The 23,642-nt window shown below is 60.7% G+C and overlaps 3 non-coding genes across 3 annotated transcripts; all 3 read right to left on the bottom strand.

The window, feature by feature from the left end:
- Positions 1–243: 243 nt before the first annotated feature.
- Positions 244–362, bottom strand: LOC131864096 (5S ribosomal RNA). Its single transcript, XR_009362987.1, has one exon. It is a non-coding gene; the product is annotated as a 5S ribosomal RNA (ribosomal RNA).
- Positions 363–8,166: 7,804 nt separating this feature from the next.
- LOC131864095 (5S ribosomal RNA) lies at positions 8,167–8,285 on the bottom strand. The gene has a single exon (XR_009362986.1). It is a non-coding gene; the product is annotated as a 5S ribosomal RNA (ribosomal RNA).
- Positions 8,286–16,089: 7,804 nt separating this feature from the next.
- Positions 16,090–16,208, bottom strand: LOC131864102 (5S ribosomal RNA). Its single transcript, XR_009362993.1, has one exon. It is a non-coding gene; the product is annotated as a 5S ribosomal RNA (ribosomal RNA).
- Positions 16,209–23,642: the final 7,434 nt, after the last annotated feature.

Raw genomic sequence — 23,642 nt, 5'->3', positions numbered from 1 at the left:
AGGTGCACACCGATTTCACCTGGGTGCGCGCGCAGCACCTCGGGCGCACCGGGGTGCGCGCACAACGCCCGGGTTGCACCGTGGCCTGTGTGCTCGGGGCGCCTCGGGTGCGCGCTCGGTGTCGCCCCCCGCGCGCGCGGTAGTGCGGGCAGCGCACCCCGGCCCGGCCCGGCCCCGACGAGAACGCAAACGGGCAAAAGGTTTATTCAAATAGCATTGCGACGCCCGGCGAAAAACTAAAAAAGGGTGCAACACCGGGACTTCCCGGGAGGTCACCCATCCCAGTACTACTCCGGCCCAAGCGCGCTTAACTGCGGAGTTCTGATGGGATCCGGTGCACTAACGCTGGTATGATCGCACCCGTTATGAGCTTGTCGCAGTGTGTACTTAGCAAACCGCGACCCACGTGCGAATCCACCCCGGCCACCCACCCCCGTCGAGGTGCACACCCTCCCTCGCGAAGTGCGCCCCGTTCGCCAAGTGTGAGCCCTGCCCGGGTGCGCGCACCTTGCTAGGGCGTCGGGTGTGCACCCGGCCCGGCCTACGTGCGTGCACCTGGAGGGGGCGTCGTGTGCGTGCAGTGTCCCGTCTGCAACGCGGTGCCCACACACCACCTCGGGCGCAACGACCTGCGCTCACATGTGGGCCGAGTGCACCTTGGTGCATGTTCGGGGCGCCTCGGGTGCACGCTCGATCTTGCCCCGGTGCACCAAGGCGCTCGGTTTGCCCCGGGTGCGCACTTGGTGCAAGGTGGGCACCCAAAATAGGGATCAAGCACCAAAACACAAGTTTCGGGATGCAAAATGGGACCCAAGGACCACAAATGCGTTCCAAGACCCATGATGGGTCCACGAGAACAAAAATGTGTTCCGAGACTTAATAAACAAATATTGGGTTTTAGGAGAAGAAACATGCTCTGATGCCCAAAACGAGAATCGACCCCGAAAAGGCCACAGGCCAAAAGTGGGATGCGAGACAAAAAAAAATGGGACCCGAGGACCAAAATTGGGTTCCCAGGTCGAAGACAGGGCAACCGGACAAGAAACGACCTCTAAGGCTCGAAATGAGTCCCGACGACTAAAACTTGACAAGAAGCACCCATCAGGCACCCAACTCGACACCCATGGGATGCCGACCCACCCGGGCTTCCACCTAGCACACCTTGGCACCCACCCACCCTCGCACCCAACCTCGCACCCAACTTAGCACCTTTGAACCCACATTGGCACTCACCCTGACCCTGGCACCTTGGAACCCACATTGGCACTCACCTTGACCCTGGCACCCACCTTTGCACTCACCTTGGGACCCACCCTGGCTCCCACCTCGGCACCCACCCAGACACCCACCTTGGTTCCTTGGCACCCACCTTGGATCCTTGGCACCCACCCCGACACCCACCTTGGCACGCAACTTGGCTACTTGCCACCCACCTTGGCTCCTTGACGCCCACCCCGACAACCACCCCGTGACCTACCCTGGCTAGGGTTGGTGCACACCCACCCTGGTGCCCACCTTGGCACCCACCCTATGACCCACCTTGGCACGCACCTTAGTACCCACCCCGTTACCCACCCTAGGACCCACCCCGTGACCCACCTTGGCCAGGGTGGGTGCCTTGGTGCGCACAACTTGCCTGGGCTGCACACCAGGGCGGGCTCAAGATGGCACCCGCGTTCCGTTTTTTTCACTATCTTTCAAAACGGAAATTTTAAAATCTCATTTTTTTCTTTTTTTTGCCTTTTCTGGAAATTAGTGAAGGCAGCGCATCAAAGGTGCGCAATGCTGGTGCGAACCCGGGAGCGCTCCGATGTGTGCTCCAAGGTGCGGCGTGCACGAAGTCCGAGCCCGGTTTGCCCCGGGTGCGCACCTCGCGTGCACCTTCGCCGGGGTGAGCACCTTGGCTGGGTTGCGCGCCCTGGTGCGTACCAAGGAGCGCTCTGAAGTGTGCTCCAAGGTGCGGCGTGCACGAAGTCGGAGCCCGGTTTGCCCCGGGTGTGCACCTCGGGTGCGCACCTCGCGTGCACCTTCGCTGCGGTGGGCACCTTGGCTGGGTTGCGCGCCTTGGTGGGCACCATGCAGTGCACGAAGTCGGAGCCCGGTTTGCCCCGGGCGCGCACCTCCGCCAGGGTGGGCACCTTGGTGCGCACAACTTGCCTGGGCTGCGCATCAGGAAGGGCTCAAGATGGCACCCGCGTTCCGTTTTTTTCACTATCTTTCAGAACGGAAATTTTAAAATATCGTTTTTTTTTGCCTTTTCTGGAAATTAGTGAAGGCAGCGCATCAAAGGTGCGCAACGCTGGTGCGAACCTGGGAGCGCTCCGATGTGTGCTCCAAGGTGCGGCGTGCACGAAGTCGGAGCCCGGTTTGCCCCGGGTGCGCCCTGGTGGGCACCATGGTGCGCACCAAGGAGCGCTCCGAAGTGTGCTCCAAGGTGCGGCCTGCACGAAGTCGGAGCCCGGTTTGCCCCGGGTGTGCACCTCGGGTGGGCACCTTGGTGCGCATGCCTTGCCTGGGCTGCGCACCAGGGCGGGCTCAAGATGGCACCCGCGTTCCTTTTTTTTCACTATCTTTCAAAACGGAAATTTTAAAATCTCATTTTTTTTTGCCTTTTTCTGGAAATTAGTGAAGGCAGCGCATCAAAGGTGCGCACCTCGCTGCCCACCACGGTGCGCAACGCCGGTGGGCACCCGGGAGTGCTTCGAAGTGTGCTCCAAGGTGCTGCGTGCACGTTGTCGGAGCCCGGTTTGCCCCGGGTGCGCACCTCGCGTGCACCTTCGTCGGGGTGGGCACCTTGGCTTGGTTTGCCCCGGCTGCGCTCCGAAGCGGGGTTATTGGAGCGCCGCCTCTTTTTTTGTCGGAGCGTTTGGTGGGGTTTCTCGCATTGGCTCTTCCGAGGCCCGGTTGCCACCCTGGCGCGCACGAAGTCGGAAGTAGGGTTAATTGCCCGGGTGCACACCTTTGCCAGGGTGGCACCTTACCTGGGCTGCGCACCAGGGCGGGCTCAAGATGGCACGCGCGTTCCGTTTTTTTCACTATCTTTCAAAACGGAAATTTTAAAATCTCCTTTTTTTTTTGCCTTTTCTGGAAATTAGTGAAGGCAGCGCATCAAAGGTGCGCACCTCGCTGCCCACCTTGGTGTGCTCTGAGGTGCGCACCCGGGAGCGCTACGAAGTGTGCTCCAAGGTGCGGCGTGCACGTTGTCGGAGCCCGGTTTGCCCCGGGTGCGCACCTCGCCTGCACCTTGGCCGGGGTGGGCACCTTGGCTGGGTTTGCCCAGGGTGCGCTCCGAAGCGGGGTTACTGGAGCGCCCCCTCTTTTTTTGTCAGAGAGTTTGGTGGGGTTTCTCGCATTGGCTCTTCCCAGGCCCGGTTGTTGGGTGCGCTCCCACCCTGGCGCGCGCGAAGTTGGAAGTTGGGTTAATTGCCCGGGCGCGCACCTTCGCCAGGGTGGGCACCTTGGTGCGCAAACCTTGGCTGGGCTGCGCACCAGGGCGGGCTCAAGATGGCACCAGCATTCCCTTTTTCTCACTATCTTTCAAAACGGAAATTTTAAAATCTCATTTTTTTTTTGCCTTTTATGGAAATTAGTGAAGGCATCGCATCAAAGGTGCGCACCTCGCTGCCCACCTTGGTGTGCTCCGAGGTGCCCACCACGGTGCGCAACGCCGGTGCGAACCCGGGAGCGCCCCGATGTGTGCTCCAAGGTGCGGCGTGCACGAAGTCGGACCCCGGTTTGCCCCGGGTGCGCACCTCGCGTGCACCTTGGTGCGCACACCTTGGCTGGGTTGCGCGGCCTGGTGGGCACCATGGTGCGCACCAAGGAGCGCTCCGAAGTGTGCTCCAAGGTGCGGCGTGCACGAAGTCGGAGCCCGGTTTGCCCCGGGTGCGCACCTTCGCCGCGGTGGGCACCATGGCGTGCACGAAGTCGGAGCCCGGTTTGCCCCGGGTGCGCACCTCGCGTGCACCTTCGCCGGGGTGGGCACCTCGGCTGGGTTGCGCGCCCTGGTGCGCACCAAGGAGCGCTCTGAAGTGTGCTCCAAGGTGCGGCGTGCACGAAGTCGGAGCCCGGTTTGCCCCGGGTGTGCACCTCGCGTGCACCTTCGCTGCGGTGGGCACCTTGGCTGGGTTGCGCGCCTTGGTGGGCACCATGCAGTGCACGAAGTCGGAGCCCGGTTTGCCCCGGGCGCGCACCTCCGCCAGGGTGGGCACCTTGGTGCGCACAACTTGCCTGGGCTGCGCACCAGGAAGGGCTCAAGATGGCACCCGCGTTCCGTTTTTTTCACTATCTTTCAGAACGGAAATTTTAAAATATCGTTTTTTTTTGCCTTTTCTGGAAATTAGTGAAGGCAGCGCATCAAAGGTGCGCAACGCTGGTGCGAACCTGGGAGCGCTCCGATGTGTGCTCCAAGGTGCGGCGTGCACGAAGTCGGACCCCGGTTTGCCCCGGGTGCGCACCTCGCGTGCACCTTGGTGCGCACACCTTGGCTGGGTTGCGCGCCCTGGTGGGCACCATGGTGCGCACCAAGGAGCGCTCCGAAGTGTGCTCCAAGGTGCGGCGTGCACGAAGTCGGAGCCCGGTTTGCCCCGGGTGCGCACCTCGCGTGCACCTTCGCCGCGGTGGGCACCATGGCGTGCACGAAGTCGGAGCCCGGTTTGCCCCGGGTGCGCACCTCGCGTGCACCTTCGCCGGGGTGGGCACCTTGGTGTGCAGACCTTGGCTGGGTTGCGCGCCCTGGTGGGCACCATGGTGCGCACCAAGGAGCGCTCCGAAGTGTGCTCCAAGGTGCGGCCTGCACGAAGTCGGAGCCCGGTTTGCCCCGGGTGTGCACCTCGGGTGGGCACCTTGGTGCGCATGCCTTGCCTGGGCTGCGCACCAGGGCGGGCTCAAGATGGCACCCGCGTTCCTTTTTTTTCACTATCTTTCAAAACGGAAATTTTAAAATCTCATTTTTTTTTGCCTTTTTCTGGAAATTAGTGAAGGCAGCGCATCAAAGGTGCGCACCTCGCTGCCCACCACGGTGCGCAACGCCGGTGGGCACCCGGGAGTGCTTCGAAGTGTGCTCCAAGGTGCTGCGTGCACGTTGTCGGAGCCCGGTTTGCCCCGGGTGCGCACCTCGCGTGCACCTTCGTCGGGGTGGGCACCTTGGCTGGGTTTGCCCCGGCTGCGCTCCGAAGCGGGGTTATTGGAGCGCCGCCTCTTTTTTTGTCGGAGCGTTTGGTGGGGTTTCTCGCATTGGCTCTTCCGAGGCCCGGTTGCCACCCTGGCGCGCACGAAGTCGGAAGTAGGGTTAATTGCCCGGGTGCGCACCTTTGCCAGGGTGGGCACCTTACCTGGGCTGCGCACCAGGGCGGGCTCAAGATGGCACGCGCGTTCCGTTTTTTTCACTATCTTTCAAAACGGAAATTTTAAAATCTCCTTTTTTTTTTGCCTTTTCTGGAAATTAGTGAAGGCAGCGCATCAAAGGTGCGCACCTCGCTGCCCACCTTGGTGTGCTCTGAGGTGCGCACCCGGGAGCGCTACGAAGTGTGCTCCAAGGTGCGGCGTGCACGTTGTCGGAGCCCGGTTTGCCCCGGGTGCGCACCTCGCCTGCACCTTGGCCGGGGTGGGCACCTTGGCTGGGTTTGCCCAGGGTGCGCTCCGAAGCGGGGTTACTGGAGCGCCCCCTCTTTTTTTGTCAGAGCGTTTGGTGGGGTTTCTCGCATTGGCTCTTCCCAGGCCCGGTTGTTGGGTGCGCTCCCACCCTGGCGCGCGCGAAGTTGGAAGTTGGGTTAATTGCCCGGGCGCGCACCTTCGCCAGGGTGGGCACCTTGGTGCGCACACCTTGGCTGGGCTGCGCACCAGGGCGGGCTCAAGATGGCACCAGCATTCCCTTTTTCTCACTATCTTTCAAAACGGAAATTTTAAAATCTCGTTTTTTTTTTGCCTTTTATGGAAATTAGTGAAGGCATCGCATCAAAGGTGCGCACCTCGCTGCCCACCTTGGTGTGCTCCGAGGTGCCCACCACGGTGCGCAACGCCGGTGCGAACCCGGGAGCGCCCCGATGTGTGCTCCAAGGTGCGGCGTGCACGAAGTCGGACCCCGGTTTGCCCCGGGTGCGCACCTCGCGTGCACCTTGGTGCGCACACCTTGGCTGGGTTGCGCGGCCTGGTGGGCACCATGGTGCGCACCAAGGAGCGCTCTGAAGTGTGCTCCAAGGTGCGGCGTGCACGAAGTCGGAGCCCGGTTTGCCCCGGGTACGCACCTCGCGTGCACCTTCGCCGGGGTGGGCACCTCGGCTGGGTTGCGCGCCCTGGTGCGCACCAAGGAGCGCTCCGAAGTGTGCTCCAAGGTGCGGCGTGCACGAAGTCGGAGCCCGGTTTGCCCCGGGTGCGCACCTTCGCCGCGGTGCGCACCATGGCGTGCACGAAGTCGGAGCCCGGTTTGCCCCGGGTGCGCACCTCGCGTGCACCTTCGGCGGGGTTGCGCGCCCTGGTGGGCACCATGGTGCGCACCAAGGAGCGCTCCGAAGTGTGCTCCAAGGTGCGGCGTGCACGAAGTCGGAGCCCGGTTTGCCCCGGGTGCGCACCTCGCGTGCACCTTCGGCGGGGTTGCGCGCCCTGGTGGGCACCATGGTGCGCACCAAGGAGCGCTCCGAAGTGTGCTCCAAGGTGCGGCGTGCACGAAGTCGGAGCCCGGTTTGCCCCGGGTGCGCACCTCGCGTGCACCTTCGCCGCGGTGGGCACCATGGCGTGCACGAAGTCGGAGCCCGGTTTGCCCCGGGTGCGCACCTCGCGTGCACCTTCGCCGGGGTGGGCACCTCGGCTGGGTTGCGCGCCCTGGTGCGCACCAAGGAGCGCTCCGAAGTGTGCTCCAAGGTGCGGCGTGCACGAAGTCGGAGCCCGGTTTGCCCCGGGTGCGCACCTCGCGTGCACCTTCGCCAGGGTGGGCACCTCGGTGCGCACACCTTCTCAATGTTTTCTTGCCTTTTCTGGAAATTGGTGAAGGCAGCGCATCAAAGGTGCGCACCTCGGTGTGCTCCGAGGTGCGAACCCGAGAGCGCTCCGAGGTGCCCACGAAGTCGAAAGTCGGGTTAATTGCATTGTTTTCCCCGGGTGCGCTCCGAGGTGCGCAACATCGGCGCGCACCAAGGAGGGCTCCGAAGTGTGCTCCAAGGTGCGCACGATGGCGTGCACCTCTGGTGCGCACGATTCGGAGCTCGGTTTGACCGGGGTGCGCACACCTTGGCTGGGTTGCGCACCTTTTGTGCGCTCCAAGGTGCGCACGAAGTCGGAGCTCGGTTTGCCCCGGGTGCGCACCTTCGCCAGGGTGCGCACCTTGATGCGCACGCCTTGGCTGGGCTGCGCACCTTGGTGGGCGCCATGGTGCGCACCTTTCGTGCGCTCCAAGGTGCGCACGAAGTCGGAGCTCGGTTTGCCCCGGGTGCGCACCTTGGTGGGCGCCATGGTGCACTCCGAGGTGCCCAAGATTGGTGCGCACCAAGGAGCGCTCCGAAGTGCGCTCCAAGGTGCGCGCGAAGTCGAAAGTTGGGTTAATTGTCCGGTTTGCCTCGGGTGCGCACCTTGCGTGCACCTTCGCCAGGGTGGGCGCCTTGGTGCGCACACCTTGGCTGGGCTGCGCACACCTTGGCACCCGCGTTTCCTTCATTTTAAATTTTTTTTTTTTACAATCTCTCAAGTGGGAAATTCTATAATCTCAACTTTTTTTGCCTTTTCAGGAAACTTTTGAATGGAGCGCATCATTGGTGCGCTCCGAAGTGTGCTCCAAAGCTCTCTCCAGCTGCGTGCACCTGCCCCGGCCGCGCACCCGGCCCCGCCCAGCTTCGCTCACCTGTCCCGGGCGTCTGGTGCGGAACCTTAGAGTAAGAAACATCACCGTGCACCTTGGCCAACGTGCGCGACTCGACCGAGCGCGCACTGGCCGAGGTGCACACCGATTTCACCTGGGTGCGCGCGCAGCACCTCGGGCGCACCGGGGTGCGCGCACAACGCCCGGGTTGCACCGTGGCCTGTGTGCTCGGGGCGCCTCGGGTGCGCGCTCGGTGTCGCCCCCGCGCGCGCGGTAGTGCGGGCAGCGCACCCCGGCCCGGCCCGGCCCCGACGAGAACGCAAACGGGCAAAAGGTTTATTCAAATAGCATTGCGACGCCCGGCGAAAAACTAAAAAAGGGTGCAACACCGGGACTTCCCGGGAGGTCACCCATCCCAGTACTACTCCGGCCCAAGCGCGCTTAACTGCGGAGTTCTGATGGGATCCGGTGCACTAACGCTGGTATGATCGCACCCGTTATGAGCTTGTCGCAGTGTGTACTTAGCAAACCGCGACCCACGTGCGAATCCACCCCGGCCACCCACCCCCGTCGAGGTGCACACCCTCCCTCGCGAAGTGCGCCCCGTTCGCCAAGTGTGAGCCCTGCCCGGGTGCGCGCACCTTGCTAGGGCGTCGGGTGTGCACCCGGCCCGGCCTACGTGCGTGCACCTGGAGGGGGCGTCGTGTGCGTGCAGTGTCCCGTCTGCAACGCGGTGCCCACACACCACCTCGGGCGCAACGACCTGCGCTCACATGTGGGCCGAGTGCACCTTGGTGCATGTTCGGGGCGCCTCGGGTGCACGCTCGATCTTGCCCCGGTGCACCAAGGCGCTCGGTTTGCCCCGGGTGCGCACTTGGTGCAAGGTGGGCACCCAAAATAGGGATCAAGCACCAAAACACAAGTTTCGGGATGCAAAATGGGACCCAAGGACCACAAATGCGTTCCAAGACCCATGATGGGTCCACGAGAACAAAAATGTGTTCCGAGACTTAATAAACAAATATTGGGTTTTAGGAGAAGAAACATGCTCTGATGCCCAAAACGAGAATCGACCCCGAAAAGGCCACAGGCCAAAAGTGGGATGCGAGACAAAAAAAAATGGGACCCGAGGACCAAAATTGGGTTCCCAGGTCGAAGACAGGGCAACCGGACAAGAAACGACCTCTAAGGCTCGAAATGAGTCCCGACGACTAAAACTTGACAAGAAGCACCCATCAGGCACCCAACTCGACACCCATGGGATGCCGACCCACCCGGGCTTCCACCTAGCACACCTTGGCACCCACCCACCCTCGCACCCAACCTCGCACCCAACTTAGCACCTTTGAACCCACATTGGCACTCACCCTGACCCTGGCACCTTGGAACCCACATTGGCACTCACCTTGACCCTGGCACCCACCTTTGCACTCACCTTGGGACCCACCCTGGCTCCCACCTCGGCACCCACCCAGACACCCACCTTGGTTCCTTGGCACCCACCTTGGATCCTTGGCACCCACCCCGACACCCACCTTGGCACGCAACTTGGCTACTTGCCACCCACCTTGGCTCCTTGACGCCCACCCCGACAACCACCCCGTGACCTACCCTGGCTAGGGTTGGTGCACACCCACCCTGGTGCCCACCTTGGCACCCACCCTATGACCCACCTTGGCACGCACCTTAGTACCCACCCCGTTACCCACCCTAGGACCCACCCCGTGACCCACCTTGGCCAGGGTGGGTGCCTTGGTGCGCACAACTTGCCTGGGCTGCACACCAGGGCGGGCTCAAGATGGCACCCGCGTTCCGTTTTTTTCACTATCTTTCAAAACGGAAATTTTAAAATCTCATTTTTTTCTTTTTTTTGCCTTTTCTGGAAATTAGTGAAGGCAGCGCATCAAAGGTGCGCAATGCTGGTGCGAACCCGGGAGCGCTCCGATGTGTGCTCCAAGGTGCGGCGTGCACGAAGTCCGAGCCCGGTTTGCCCCGGGTGCGCACCTCGCGTGCACCTTCGCCGGGGTGAGCACCTTGGCTGGGTTGCGCGCCCTGGTGCGTACCAAGGAGCGCTCTGAAGTGTGCTCCAAGGTGCGGCGTGCACGAAGTCGGAGCCCGGTTTGCCCCGGGTGTGCACCTCGGGTGCGCACCTCGCGTGCACCTTCGCTGCGGTGGGCACCTTGGCTGGGTTGCGCGCCTTGGTGGGCACCATGCAGTGCACGAAGTCGGAGCCCGGTTTGCCCCGGGCGCGCACCTCCGCCAGGGTGGGCACCTTGGTGCGCACAACTTGCCTGGGCTGCGCATCAGGAAGGGCTCAAGATGGCACCCGCGTTCCGTTTTTTTCACTATCTTTCAGAACGGAAATTTTAAAATATCGTTTTTTTTTGCCTTTTCTGGAAATTAGTGAAGGCAGCGCATCAAAGGTGCGCAACGCTGGTGCGAACCTGGGAGCGCTCCGATGTGTGCTCCAAGGTGCGGCGTGCACGAAGTCGGAGCCCGGTTTGCCCCGGGTGCGCCCTGGTGGGCACCATGGTGCGCACCAAGGAGCGCTCCGAAGTGTGCTCCAAGGTGCGGCCTGCACGAAGTCGGAGCCCGGTTTGCCCCGGGTGTGCACCTCGGGTGGGCACCTTGGTGCGCATGCCTTGCCTGGGCTGCGCACCAGGGCGGGCTCAAGATGGCACCCGCGTTCCTTTTTTTTCACTATCTTTCAAAACGGAAATTTTAAAATCTCATTTTTTTTTGCCTTTTTCTGGAAATTAGTGAAGGCAGCGCATCAAAGGTGCGCACCTCGCTGCCCACCACGGTGCGCAACGCCGGTGGGCACCCGGGAGTGCTTCGAAGTGTGCTCCAAGGTGCTGCGTGCACGTTGTCGGAGCCCGGTTTGCCCCGGGTGCGCACCTCGCGTGCACCTTCGTCGGGGTGGGCACCTTGGCTTGGTTTGCCCCGGCTGCGCTCCGAAGCGGGGTTATTGGAGCGCCGCCTCTTTTTTTGTCGGAGCGTTTGGTGGGGTTTCTCGCATTGGCTCTTCCGAGGCCCGGTTGCCACCCTGGCGCGCACGAAGTCGGAAGTAGGGTTAATTGCCCGGGTGCGCACCTTTGCCAGGGTGGCACCTTACCTGGGCTGCGCACCAGGGCGGGCTCAAGATGGCACGCGCGTTCCGTTTTTTTCACTATCTTTCAAAACGGAAATTTTAAAATCTCCTTTTTTTTTTGCCTTTTCTGGAAATTAGTGAAGGCAGCGCATCAAAGGTGCGCACCTCGCTGCCCACCTTGGTGTGCTCTGAGGTGCGCACCCGGGAGCGCTACGAAGTGTGCTCCAAGGTGCGGCGTGCACGTTGTCGGAGCCCGGTTTGCCCCGGGTGCGCACCTCGCCTGCACCTTGGCCGGGGTGGGCACCTTGGCTGGGTTTGCCCAGGGTGCGCTCCGAAGCGGGGTTACTGGAGCGCCCCCTCTTTTTTTGTCAGAGAGTTTGGTGGGGTTTCTCGCATTGGCTCTTCCCAGGCCCGGTTGTTGGGTGCGCTCCCACCCTGGCGCGCGCGAAGTTGGAAGTTGGGTTAATTGCCCGGGCGCGCACCTTCGCCAGGGTGGGCACCTTGGTGCGCAAACCTTGGCTGGGCTGCGCACCAGGGCGGGCTCAAGATGGCACCAGCATTCCCTTTTTCTCACTATCTTTCAAAACGGAAATTTTAAAATCTCATTTTTTTTTTGCCTTTTATGGAAATTAGTGAAGGCATCGCATCAAAGGTGCGCACCTCGCTGCCCACCTTGGTGTGCTCCGAGGTGCCCACCACGGTGCGCAACGCCGGTGCGAACCCGGGAGCGCCCCGATGTGTGCTCCAAGGTGCGGCGTGCACGAAGTCGGACCCCGGTTTGCCCCGGGTGCGCACCTCGCGTGCACCTTGGTGCGCACACCTTGGCTGGGTTGCGCGGCCTGGTGGGCACCATGGTGCGCACCAAGGAGCGCTCCGAAGTGTGCTCCAAGGTGCGGCGTGCACGAAGTCGGAGCCCGGTTTGCCCCGGGTGCGCACCTTCGCCGCGGTGGGCACCATGGCGTGCACGAAGTCGGAGCCCGGTTTGCCCCGGGTGCGCACCTCGCGTGCACCTTCGCCGGGGTGGGCACCTCGGCTGGGTTGCGCGCCCTGGTGCGCACCAAGGAGCGCTCTGAAGTGTGCTCCAAGGTGCGGCGTGCACGAAGTCGGAGCCCGGTTTGCCCCGGGTGTGCACCTCGCGTGCACCTTCGCTGCGGTGGGCACCTTGGCTGGGTTGCGCGCCTTGGTGGGCACCATGCAGTGCACGAAGTCGGAGCCCGGTTTGCCCCGGGCGCGCACCTCCGCCAGGGTGGGCACCTTGGTGCGCACAACTTGCCTGGGCTGCGCACCAGGAAGGGCTCAAGATGGCACCCGCGTTCCGTTTTTTTCACTATCTTTCAGAACGGAAATTTTAAAATATCGTTTTTTTTTGCCTTTTCTGGAAATTAGTGAAGGCAGCGCATCAAAGGTGCGCAACGCTGGTGCGAACCTGGGAGCGCTCCGATGTGTGCTCCAAGGTGCGGCGTGCACGAAGTCGGACCCCGGTTTGCCCCGGGTGCGCACCTCGCGTGCACCTTGGTGCGCACACCTTGGCTGGGTTGCGCGCCCTGGTGGGCACCATGGTGCGCACCAAGGAGCGCTCCGAAGTGTGCTCCAAGGTGCGGCGTGCACGAAGTCGGAGCCCGGTTTGCCCCGGGTGCGCACCTCGCGTGCACCTTCGCCGCGGTGGGCACCATGGCGTGCACGAAGTCGGAGCCCGGTTTGCCCCGGGTGCGCACCTCGCGTGCACCTTCGCCGGGGTGGGCACCTTGGTGTGCAGACCTTGGCTGGGTTGCGCGCCCTGGTGGGCACCATGGTGCGCACCAAGGAGCGCTCCGAAGTGTGCTCCAAGGTGCGGCCTGCACGAAGTCGGAGCCCGGTTTGCCCCGGGTGTGCACCTCGGGTGGGCACCTTGGTGCGCATGCCTTGCCTGGGCTGCGCACCAGGGCGGGCTCAAGATGGCACCCGCGTTCCTTTTTTTTCACTATCTTTCAAAACGGAAATTTTAAAATCTCATTTTTTTTTGCCTTTTTCTGGAAATTAGTGAAGGCAGCGCATCAAAGGTGCGCACCTCGCTGCCCACCACGGTGCGCAACGCCGGTGGGCACCCGGGAGTGCTTCGAAGTGTGCTCCAAGGTGCTGCGTGCACGTTGTCGGAGCCCGGTTTGCCCCGGGTGCGCACCTCGCGTGCACCTTCGTCGGGGTGGGCACCTTGGCTGGGTTTGCCCCGGCTGCGCTCCGAAGCGGGGTTATTGGAGCGCCGCCTCTTTTTTTGTCGGAGCGTTTGGTGGGGTTTCTCGCATTGGCTCTTCCGAGGCCCGGTTGCCACCCTGGCGCGCACGAAGTCGGAAGTAGGGTTAATTGCCCGGGTGCGCACCTTTGCCAGGGTGGGCACCTTACCTGGGCTGCGCACCAGGGCGGGCTCAAGATGGCACGCGCGTTCCGTTTTTTTCACTATCTTTCAAAACGGAAATTTTAAAATCTCCTTTTTTTTTTGCCTTTTCTGGAAATTAGTGAAGGCAGCGCATCAAAGGTGCGCACCTCGCTGCCCACCTTGGTGTGCTCTGAGGTGCGCACCCGGGAGCGCTACGAAGTGTGCTCCAAGGTGCGGCGTGCACGTTGTCGGAGCCCGGTTTGCCCCGGGTGCGCACCTCGCCTGCACCTTGGCCGGGGTGGGCACCTTGGCTGGGTTTGCCCAGGGTGCGCTCCGAAGCGGGGTTACTGGAGCGCCCCCTCTTTTTTTGTCAGAGCGTTTGGTGGGGTTTCTCGCATTGGCTCTTCCCAGGCCCGGTTGTTGGGTGCGCTCCCACCCTGGCGCGCGCGAAGTTGGAAGTTGGGTTAATTGCCCGGGCGCGCACCTTCGCCAGGGTGGGCACCTTGGTGCGCACACCTTGGCTGGGCTGCGCACCAGGGCGGGCTCAAGATGGCACCAGCATTCCCTTTTTCTCACTATCTTTCAAAACGGAAATTTTAAAATCTCGTTTTTTTTTTGCCTTTTATGGAAATTAGTGAAGGCATCGCATCAAAGGTGCGCACCTCGCTGCCCACCTTGGTGTGCTCCGAGGTGCCCACCACGGTGCGCAACGCCGGTGCGAACCCGGGAGCGCCCCGATGTGTGCTCCAAGGTGCGGCGTGCACGAAGTCGGACCCCGGTTTGCCCCGGGTGCGCACCTCGCGTGCACCTTGGTGCGCACACCTTGGCTGGGTTGCGCGGCCTGGTGGGCACCATGGTGCGCACCAAGGAGCGCTCCGAAGTGTGCTCCAAGGTGCGGCGTGCACGAAGTCGGAGCCCGGTTTGCCCCGGGTACGCACCTCGCGTGCACCTTCGCCGGGGTGGGCACCTCGGCTGGGTTGCGCGCCCTGGTGCGCACCAAGGAGCGCTCCGAAGTGTGCTCCAAGGTGCGGCGTGCACGAAGTCGGAGCCCGGTTTGCCCCGGGTGCGCACCTTCGCCGCGGTGCGCACCATGGCGTGCACGAAGTCGGAGCCCGGTTTGCCCCGGGTGCGCACCTCGCGTGCACCTTCGGCGGGGTTGCGCGCCCTGGTGGGCACCATGGTGCGCACCAAGGAGCGCTCCGAAGTGTGCTCCAAGGTGCGGCGTGCACGAAGTCGGAGCCCGGTTTGCCCCGGGTGCGCACCTCGCGTGCACCTTCGGCGGGGTTGCGCGCCCTGGTGGGCACCATGGTGCGCACCAAGGAGCGCTCCGAAGTGTGCTCCAAGGTGCGGCGTGCACGAAGTCGGAGCCCGGTTTGCCCCGGGTGCGCACCTCACGTGCACCTTCGCCGCGGTGGGCACCATGGCGTGCACGAAGTCGGAGCCCGGTTTGCCCCGGGTGCGCACCTCGCGTGCACCTTCGCCGGGGTGGGCACCTCGGCTGGGTTGCGCGCCCTGGTGCGCACCAAGGAGCGCTCCGAAGTGTGCTCCAAGGTGCGGCGTGCACGAAGTCGGAGCCCGGTTTGCCCCGGGTGCGCACCTCGCGTGCACCTTCGCCAGGGTGGGCACCTCGGTGCGCACACCTTCTCAATGTTTTCTTGCCTTTTCTGGAAATTGGTGAAGGCAGCGCATCAAAGGTGCGCACCTCGGTGTGCTCCGAGGTGCGAACCCGAGAGCGCTCCGAGGTGCCCACGAAGTCGAAAGTCGGGTTAATTGCATTGTTTTCCCCGGGTGCGCTCCGAGGTGCGCAACATCGGCGCGCACCAAGGAGGGCTCCGAAGTGTGCTCCAAGGTGCGCACGATGGCGTGCACCTCTGGTGCGCACGATTCGGAGCTCGGTTTGACCGGGGTGCGCACACCTTGGCTGGGTTGCGCACCTTTTGTGCGCTCCAAGGTGCGCACGAAGTCGGAGCTCGGTTTGCCCCGGGTGCGCACCTTCGCCAGGGTGCGCACCTTGATGCGCACGCCTTGGCTGGGCTGCGCACCTTGGTGGGCGCCATGGTGCGCACCTTTCGTGCGCTCCAAGGTGCGCACGAAGTCGGAGCTCGGTTTGCCCCGGGTGCGCACCTTGGTGGGCGCCATGGTGCACTCCGAGGTGCCCAAGATTGGTGCGCACCAAGGAGCGCTCCGAAGTGCGCTCCAAGGTGCGCGCGAAGTCGAAAGTTGGGTTAATTGTCCGGTTTGCCTCGGGTGCGCACCTTGCGTGCACCTTCGCCAGGGTGGGCGCCTTGGTGCGCACACCTTGGCTGGGCTGCGCACACCTTGGCACCCGCGTTTCCTTCATTTTAAATTTTTTTTTTTTACAATCTCTCAAGTGGGAAATTCTATAATCTCAACTTTTTTTGCCTTTTCAGGAAACTTTTGAATGGAGCGCATCATTGGTGCGCTCCGAAGTGTGCTCCAAAGCTCTCTCCAGCTGCGTGCACCTGCCCCGGCCGCGCACCCGGCCCCGCCCAGCTTCGCTCACCTGTCCCGGGCGTCTGGTGCGGAACCTTAGAGTAAGAAACATCACCGTGCACCTTGGCCAACGTGCGCGACTCGACCGAGCGCGCACTAGCCGAGGTGCACACCGATTTCACCTGGGTGCGCGCGCAGCACCTCGGGCGCACCGGGGTGCGCGCACAACGCCCGGGTTGCACCGTGGCCTGTGTGCTCGGGGCGCCTCGGGTGCGCGCTCGGTGTCGCCCCCGCGCGCGCGGTAGTGCGGGCAGCGCACCCCGGCCCGGCCCGGCCCCGACGAGAACGCAAACGGGCAAAAGGTTTATTCAAATAGCATTGCGACGCCCGGCGAAAAACTAAAAAAGGGTGCAACACCGGGACTTCCCGGGAGGTCACCCATCCCAGTACTACTCCGGCCCAAGCGCGCTTAACTGCGGAGTTCTGATGGGATCCGGTGCACTAATGCTGGTATGATCGCACCCGTTATGAGCTTGTCGCAGTGTGTACTTAGCAAACCGCGACCCACGTGCGAATCCACCCCGGCCACCCACCCCCGTCGAGGTGCACACCCTCCCTCGCGAAGTGCGCCCCGTTCGCCAAGTGTGAGCCCTGCCCGGGTGCGCGCACCTTGCTAGGGCGTCGGGTGTGCACCCGGCCCGGCCTACGTGCGTGCACCTGGAGGGGGCGTCGTGTGCGTGCAGTGTCCCGTCTGCAACGCGGTGCCCACACACCACCTCGGGCGCAACGACCTGCGCTCACATGTGGGCCGAGTGCACCTTGGTGCATGTTCGGGGCGCCTCGGGTGCACGCTCGATCTTGCCCCGGTGCACCAAGGCGCTCGGTTTGCCCCGGGTGCGCACTTGGTGCAAGGTGGGCACCCAAAATAGGGATCAAGCACCAAAACACAAGTTTCGGGATGCAAAATGGGACCCAAGGACCACAAATGCGTTCCAAGACCCATGATGGGTCCACGAGAACAAAAATGTGTTCCGAGACTTAATAAACAAATATTGGGTTTTAGGAGAAGAAACATGCTCTGATGCCCAAAACGAGAATCGACCCCGAAAAGGCCACAGGCCAAAAGTGGGATGCGAGACAAAAAAAAATGGGACCCGAGGACCAAAATTGGGTTCCCAGGTCGAAGACAGGGCAACCGGACAAGAAACGACCTCTAAGGCTCGAAATGAGTCCCGACGACTAAAACTTGACAAGAAGCACCCATCAGGCACCCAACTCGACACCCATGGGATGCCGACCCACCCGGGCTTCCACCTAGCACACCTTGGCACCCACCCACCCTCGCACCCAACCTCGCACCCAACTTAGCACCTTTGAACCCACATTGGCACTCACCCTGACCCTGGCACCTTGGAACCCACATTGGCACTCACCTTGACCCTGGCACCCACCTTTGCACTCACCTTGGGACCCACCCTGGCTCCCACCTCGGCACCCACCCAGACACCCACCTTGGTTCCTTGGCACCCACCTTGGATCCTTGGCACCCACCCCGACACCCACCTTGGCACGCAACTTGGCTACTTGCCACCCACCTTGGCTCCTTGACGCCCACCCCGACAACCACCCCGTGACCTACCCTGGCTAGGGTTGGTGCACACCCACCCTGGTGCCCACCTTGGCACCCACCCTATGACCCACCTTGGCACGCACCTTAGTACCCACCCCGTTACCCACCCTAGGACCCACCCCGTGACCCACCTTGGCCAGGGTGGGTGCACCCACCCTGGTGCCCACCTTGGCACCCACCCATCCTAGCACCCAGCCTGTGACCGGGCTTGGAACCCAACCTTGCACCCGCACCCGTCTTGGCCAGTGTGGGTGCGCACCCATCCTGGCACCCACGTTGTGACACACCCTTTAACCCACGCACCCTAGCACCCACGTTGGCACCCACCTTGGAACCCAACCTAGCAACTTGGCACCCACCCCGTGACCCACCTTGGCATCCACCATAGCAGTCGCCGACTTGGCACCCACCTCGGCACCCACCTTGACACTTGTGGACCCACCTTGCCACTCACCCTAGCATCGACCCATCCTAGCACCCACCCTGGCACCTTTGCACCCTAGCACTCACCCATCCTAGCACCTAACCTGTGACCCACCTTGACACTCACCCTCGCACCCACCTTGGAACCCAACCTAGCACCCACCCACCCTGACACCAACCCTAGCACCTACCCACCCTTGCACCCACCCTGTGACCCATCTTGGCACCCACCCATCCTACCACTCAACCTATCACCCACCTTCTCACCCACCTTGGCATCCACCTTAGCACCCACCCACACTGGCACCTTGGCACCCACCTCGGGCAAGGTGGGTGCACACCCACCCTGGCACCCAATTTAGAACCCACCGAGCATGTTACCCACCTTGGCACCCACATTGCAGCCCACCCTAGTACCCACCCTATGACCCACATTGGCATCCACACCCTAGCACCCAGGCACCTCGACACCCGCCTTGACACCCACCCTAGCACTGAACCTGTGACCCACCTTGGAACTCACCCTAGAACCCACCCACCCTGTGAACCACCTTGGCATCCACCTTAGCACCCACCCACCTTGGCACCCACTCTAGCACTCACCCATCCTAACACCCAACTTGTTACCCACCTTGGCACCCGCCCTCGCGTCCACCTTGAAACCCACCCTAGCACCCACCCACGCAGGAGCCCACCTTGGCACCCAACCTAACACCCACGCATCCTGGCACCCAACTTGTGACCCACCTTGGAACCCACCCTAGTACCCACCTTTGAACCCACTATATCACCAACCCACCTTGGCACCCACCCTATGACCCTCTTTGGAATCCACCCTAGCACGCACCCACCCTGGCACCCACCATGGAGCGCACCCTAGCACCCACCCACCTCGGCACGCACCTCAACACCCACCTTGGTGTGCGCACTGCGCCAACCTCTCAAAGACCCTATGTGGTGCGCTCCAAAGTGTACACCTTTGGTGCGCTCCAAGGTGCGCACCTTTGGTGCACACCGAGGTGCACACCAAAGTGTGCACCGAGGTGAGCACCAAAGTGCACTCCAGGGTGCACACCAAGGCGTGCACCTTTGGTGCGGTCAATGCAAACGAATTCGGAAGTTGGGGTCGATGTCCTAATCGCTGCTGCAGACTACACGTATGAGAATCGGACAAATAGCTTTATATAGGGGAGGTGTTGCGTTTGATGGGTCGACTCCCCTGGTTGTGTGCACTGCACCAACTTCAAAGACCCTGTCTTGTTTAAGAAGTCAAAAGTTGGGGTGGATGTCCTAATCATTGCTGCAGTCTACACATGTATGAGAATCAGACAAATAGCTTATATAGGGGAGGTGTTGCATTCGGTGGGTTGACTCCCCTGGTTGTGCGCACTGCGCCAACCTCAAAGACCCCGCATAGCAGAAGAAGTCGGAAGTCGGATTTTGGTGAGCACCAAGGCGTGCACCTTTGGTGCGGTCAACGCAGACGAATTCAGAAGTTGGGGTGGATGTCCTAATCGTTGTTGCAGGCTACACATGTATGAGAATCAGACAAATAGCTTATATAGGGGAGGTGTTGGGTTTGATGGGTCAACTCCCTTGGTTGTGCGCATTACGCCAACCTCAAAGACCTTGTTTTCGTTAAGAAGTCAAAAGTTGGGGTCAATGTCCTAATGGCTCCTGCAGGCTACACATGTATGAGAATCGGACAAATAGCTTATATAGGGGAGGTGTTGGGTTTGATGGGTCGACTCCCCTGGTTGTGCGCATTACGTCAACCTCAAAGACCTTGTTTTCGTTAAGAAGTCAAAAGTTGGGGTCGATGTCCTAATTGCTCCTGTAGACTACACATGTATGAGAATCAGACAAATAGCTTATATAGGGGAGGTGTTGGGTTTGATGGGTTGACTCCCCTAGTTGTTCGCATTACACCAACCTCAAAGACCTTGTTTTCGTTTAGAAGCCGAAAGTTGGGGTCGATGTCCTAATTGCTCCTGCAGGCTACGCATGTATGAGAATCAGACAAATAGCTTATATAGGGGAGGTGTTGGGTTTGATGGGTCGACTCCCCTGGTTGTGCGCATTGCGCCAACCTCAAAGACCCTGCATTGCGGATGAAGTCGAAAGTCAGAGTTTGGTGTGCTACAAGGTGTGGTCGAAGGTGCTCACCTAGGTGTGCACCTTTGGAGCACAGGAAAAGTGCCCTCCAAAAGTGCGCACCTTTGGAGTGCACAAAAGTGCCCTCCAAAAGTGCGCACCTTTGGAGCGCAGAAAAGTGCCCTCCAAAAAGTGCCCTCCAAAAGTGCGCACCTTTGGAGCGCAGAAAAGTGCCCTCCAAAAAGTGCCCTCCAAAAGTGCGCACCTTTGGAGCGCAGAAAAGTGCCCTCCAAAAAGTGCCCTCCAAAAGTGCGCACCTTTGGAGCGCAGAAAAGTGCCCTCCAAAAAGTGCCCTCCAAAAGTGCGCACCTTTGGAGCGCAGAAAAGTGCCCTCCAAAAAGTGCCCTCCAAAAGTGCGCACCTTTGGAGCGCAGAAAAGTGCCCTCCAAAAAGTGCCCTCCAAAAGTGCGCACCTTTGGAGCGCAGAAAAGTGCCCTCCAAAAAGTGCCCTCCAAAAGTGCGCACCTTTGGAGCGCAGAAAAGTGCCCTCCAAAAAGTGCCCTCCAAAAGTGCGCACCTTTGGAGCGCAGAAAAGTGCCCTCCAAAAAGTGCCCTCCAAAAGTGCGCACCTTTGGAGCGCAGAAAAGTGCCCTCCAAAAGTGCGCACCTTTGGAGCGCACAAAAGTGCCCTCCAAAAGTGCGCACTTTTGGTGCGCACCAAGGCGCTGGTTCGGTCGTTGCAGGCGAGTTCGGAAGTTGGGGTCGATGTCCTGAGCGGAGGTGCAAACTACACAGGTGTCGGAATCGGACAAATAGCTTATATAGGGGAGGTGTATGCTTCGATGGGTCGACTCCCCAGGTTGAGCGCACCGCGCCAACCTCAAAGACCCTACGGTATGGATGAAGTCGGAAGTTGGGTCCGATGACCGATTCGATTAGTAGGTATGCTCATGAGGTCGGAATTTGGGTCCGATGACCTGCCATGTGCAGGAAGGCGAATGTTGACACTGTGCGTTGCAAGGTGCACACCAAGGCGCTGGTGCGGTCTTTTTAGTCGAGTTCGGAAGTTGGGGTCGATGTCCTGATCGGAGGTGCAAGCTACACAGGTGTGGGAATCGGACAAATAGCTTATATAGGGGAGGTGTATGCTTCGTTGGGTCGACTCCCCGGGTTGAGCGCACCGCGCCAACCTCAAAGACCCTACGGTATGGATGAAGTCGGAAGTTGGGTCCGATGACCGATTCGATATGTAGGCATACTCGCGAGGTCGGAATTTGGGTCCGATGACCTGCCACGTGCAGGAAGGCGAATGTTGGCACTGTGCGTTGCAAGGTGCGCACCAAGGCGCTGGTTCGGTCGTTGGAGGCGAGTTCGGAAGTTGGGGTCGATGTCTTGATCGGAGGTGCAAACTACACAGGTGTGGGAATCGGACAAATAGCTTATATAGGGGAGGTGTATGCTTCGTTGGGTCGACTCCCCGGGTTGAGCGCACCGCGCCAACCTCAAAGACCCTACGGTATGGATGAAGTCGGAAGTTGGGTCCGATGACCGATTCGATATGTAGGCATACTCGCGAGGTCGGAATTTGGGTCCGATGACCTGCCATGTGCAGGAAGGCGAATGTTGGGACTGTGCGTCGCAAGGTGCGCACCAAGGCGCTGGTGCCGTCGTTGCAGTCGAGTTCGGAAGTTGGGGTCGATGTCCTGGTCAGAGGTGCAAACTACACAGGTGTGGGAATTGGACAAATAGCTTATATAGGGGAGGTGTATGCTTCGATGGGTCGACTCCCTGGGTTGAGCGCACCGCGCCAACCTCAAAGACCCTACAGTATGGATGAAGTCGGAAGTTGGGTCCGATGACCGATTCGATACGTAGGCATATTGGCGAGGTCTGAATTTGTGTCCGATGACCTGCCATGCGCAGGAAGGCGGAATTTGGGTCCGATGACCGAGTTGATGGCGTGCCATGCGCAGAAAGGCGGAATTTGGGTCCGATGACCGAGTTGATGTTGATGGCCCGCCATGCACAGGAAGGCGGAATTTGGGTCCGATGACCGATTTGAAGGCGTGCCATACGCAAAAAGGCGGAGTTTGGGTCCGATGACCGAGTTGATATTGATGGCCCGCCATGCGCAGGAAGGCGGAATTTGGGTCCGATGACCTGACATACGCATGGAGTCCGACTCGGGGGCCGATGTTCGATTCGATGACTTGCATTGTGGGTAAAGTCGGAAGTTGTGGTCTTTGACCCGATTCGATGACCAGACTTCGGCTGCTTGAGAATCGGACAAATAACTTATATAGGGGAGGTAGTGTTCTCGAGCATCCTCCCCCCGTGCCCGTTTATGTCGATTGATGCTGGTGCTCGACTGGTTGGAGCGCTCGGATGCAAAAATCTTGCACCAGGATTTATCGATTGTGATGGACACGGCAAGTCTCCTGATTGCTATGCAGGAGCTCATCGTGAATCTCTATGCGGCCTTGGTATGGACTCGACCTGCGGAATGGTTCGGCAATGGTAGTCGCTCCAACACGTCCTTGCAATGGCCACAGAGGTGATTCGACTAGAGCTCCAGTCTAGCTTTTGGGTTGCTTGGCGGACTGGTATAGCCGCGATCGAGTTCCGGCCATGAACGTTTTAGATAGCTCTTGGGCTTTCTGGGACGGAAGTCGGAAGTTTGGGCTGTTGTCCGATTTGATGACCATTCTTCGGATGTGTGAGAATCGGACAAATAACTTATATAGGGGACTGTGTTGTCTCACGCAGCCCCCTCCGTGCCTCTCTATCTCGACCGATGTTGGTGCTTGAAAGGGTTGGGATCGCTCGGATTTATAAACGTGCACCACCATTTGTCGAGTGTGAGGGACGCGGCAGGTCTCCTAAATGCTATGCGGGCGCTCTCTGAGAATCTCTATCCGGCCTCGACACAGACTAGTCTTGCTGAATGGTTTGGCACTGGTAGTCGATCCAACACGTCGTTGTTGTGGCCGCCTAGGCGATTCGATTCGAGCCCCCGTCTAGCTTTTGGGTTGCTTGGCGGATTTTGCCCTATCCGCAAGTGAGCTCGGTCCCTAAACGTTCGAGAAACCCGATTGCTATGCGCCGACTCTCTTTCTTGCGAGCCTCCATCTAGCTTTTGGGTCTCTACGGAACGGAAGTCGGAATCTGGGACCGTTGTTTGATTCGACGAGGCAGACTACGGTTGTGCGAGAATCGGACAAATAACTTATATAGGGGAGGTGTTGACTGGAGCATTCTCCCCCGTGCCCCTCTAACTCGACCAATGCTGGCGCTCGAACGGTGGTAGCGCTCGGATTTTCATTGAGCGCCAGCATTGGTCGATTTAGAGGGGCATGCGAGATTCCCGAATGCTATGCGAGGGCTCTAACGGAAATGTCTATTGGTTTCGGTATGGATGCAATTGCGAGTGGTTCGGCAAAGGTAGTCGTTCCGATGCGTCCATGTCGTGGCCAAATCGATAATTCGATTTGAGCCCTCGTATAGCATTTGGGTCTCTCGATGTGATTCCGCATTCCAGTCCCTTTGGGCACTGCTTGAGCCGCATCCCAGGGGGTTCCCTTCCCAATAATCTGCCTCGCAACCCGATTGCTATGCGGTGAGGCTCCTCGGCCGCCTCGGAACTATCTGTGTATCAGACGCATCGCGGGATAAGGGGTTGGCAACGGTAGTCGCCCCAAGCGCGTCCGATGCTTGGACCATTCCGAGGCGGCCCTGAAGCCTCTTCCGTCTAGCCGTTGGGTCCTTCTCGCCGCATCCCTCGCCTCGCACCCCGATTGCTATGCGGTGAGGC

This window comes from Cryptomeria japonica, unplaced genomic scaffold, assembly GCF_030272615.1.
Source record: "Cryptomeria japonica unplaced genomic scaffold, Sugi_1.0 HiC_scaffold_76, whole genome shotgun sequence".
Classification (NCBI taxonomy): Eukaryota; Viridiplantae; Streptophyta; class Pinopsida; order Cupressales; family Cupressaceae; genus Cryptomeria; species Cryptomeria japonica.
Note: the sequence above shows the minus strand (reverse complement) of the source record. Positions and strands in the feature narration are given on the sequence as shown.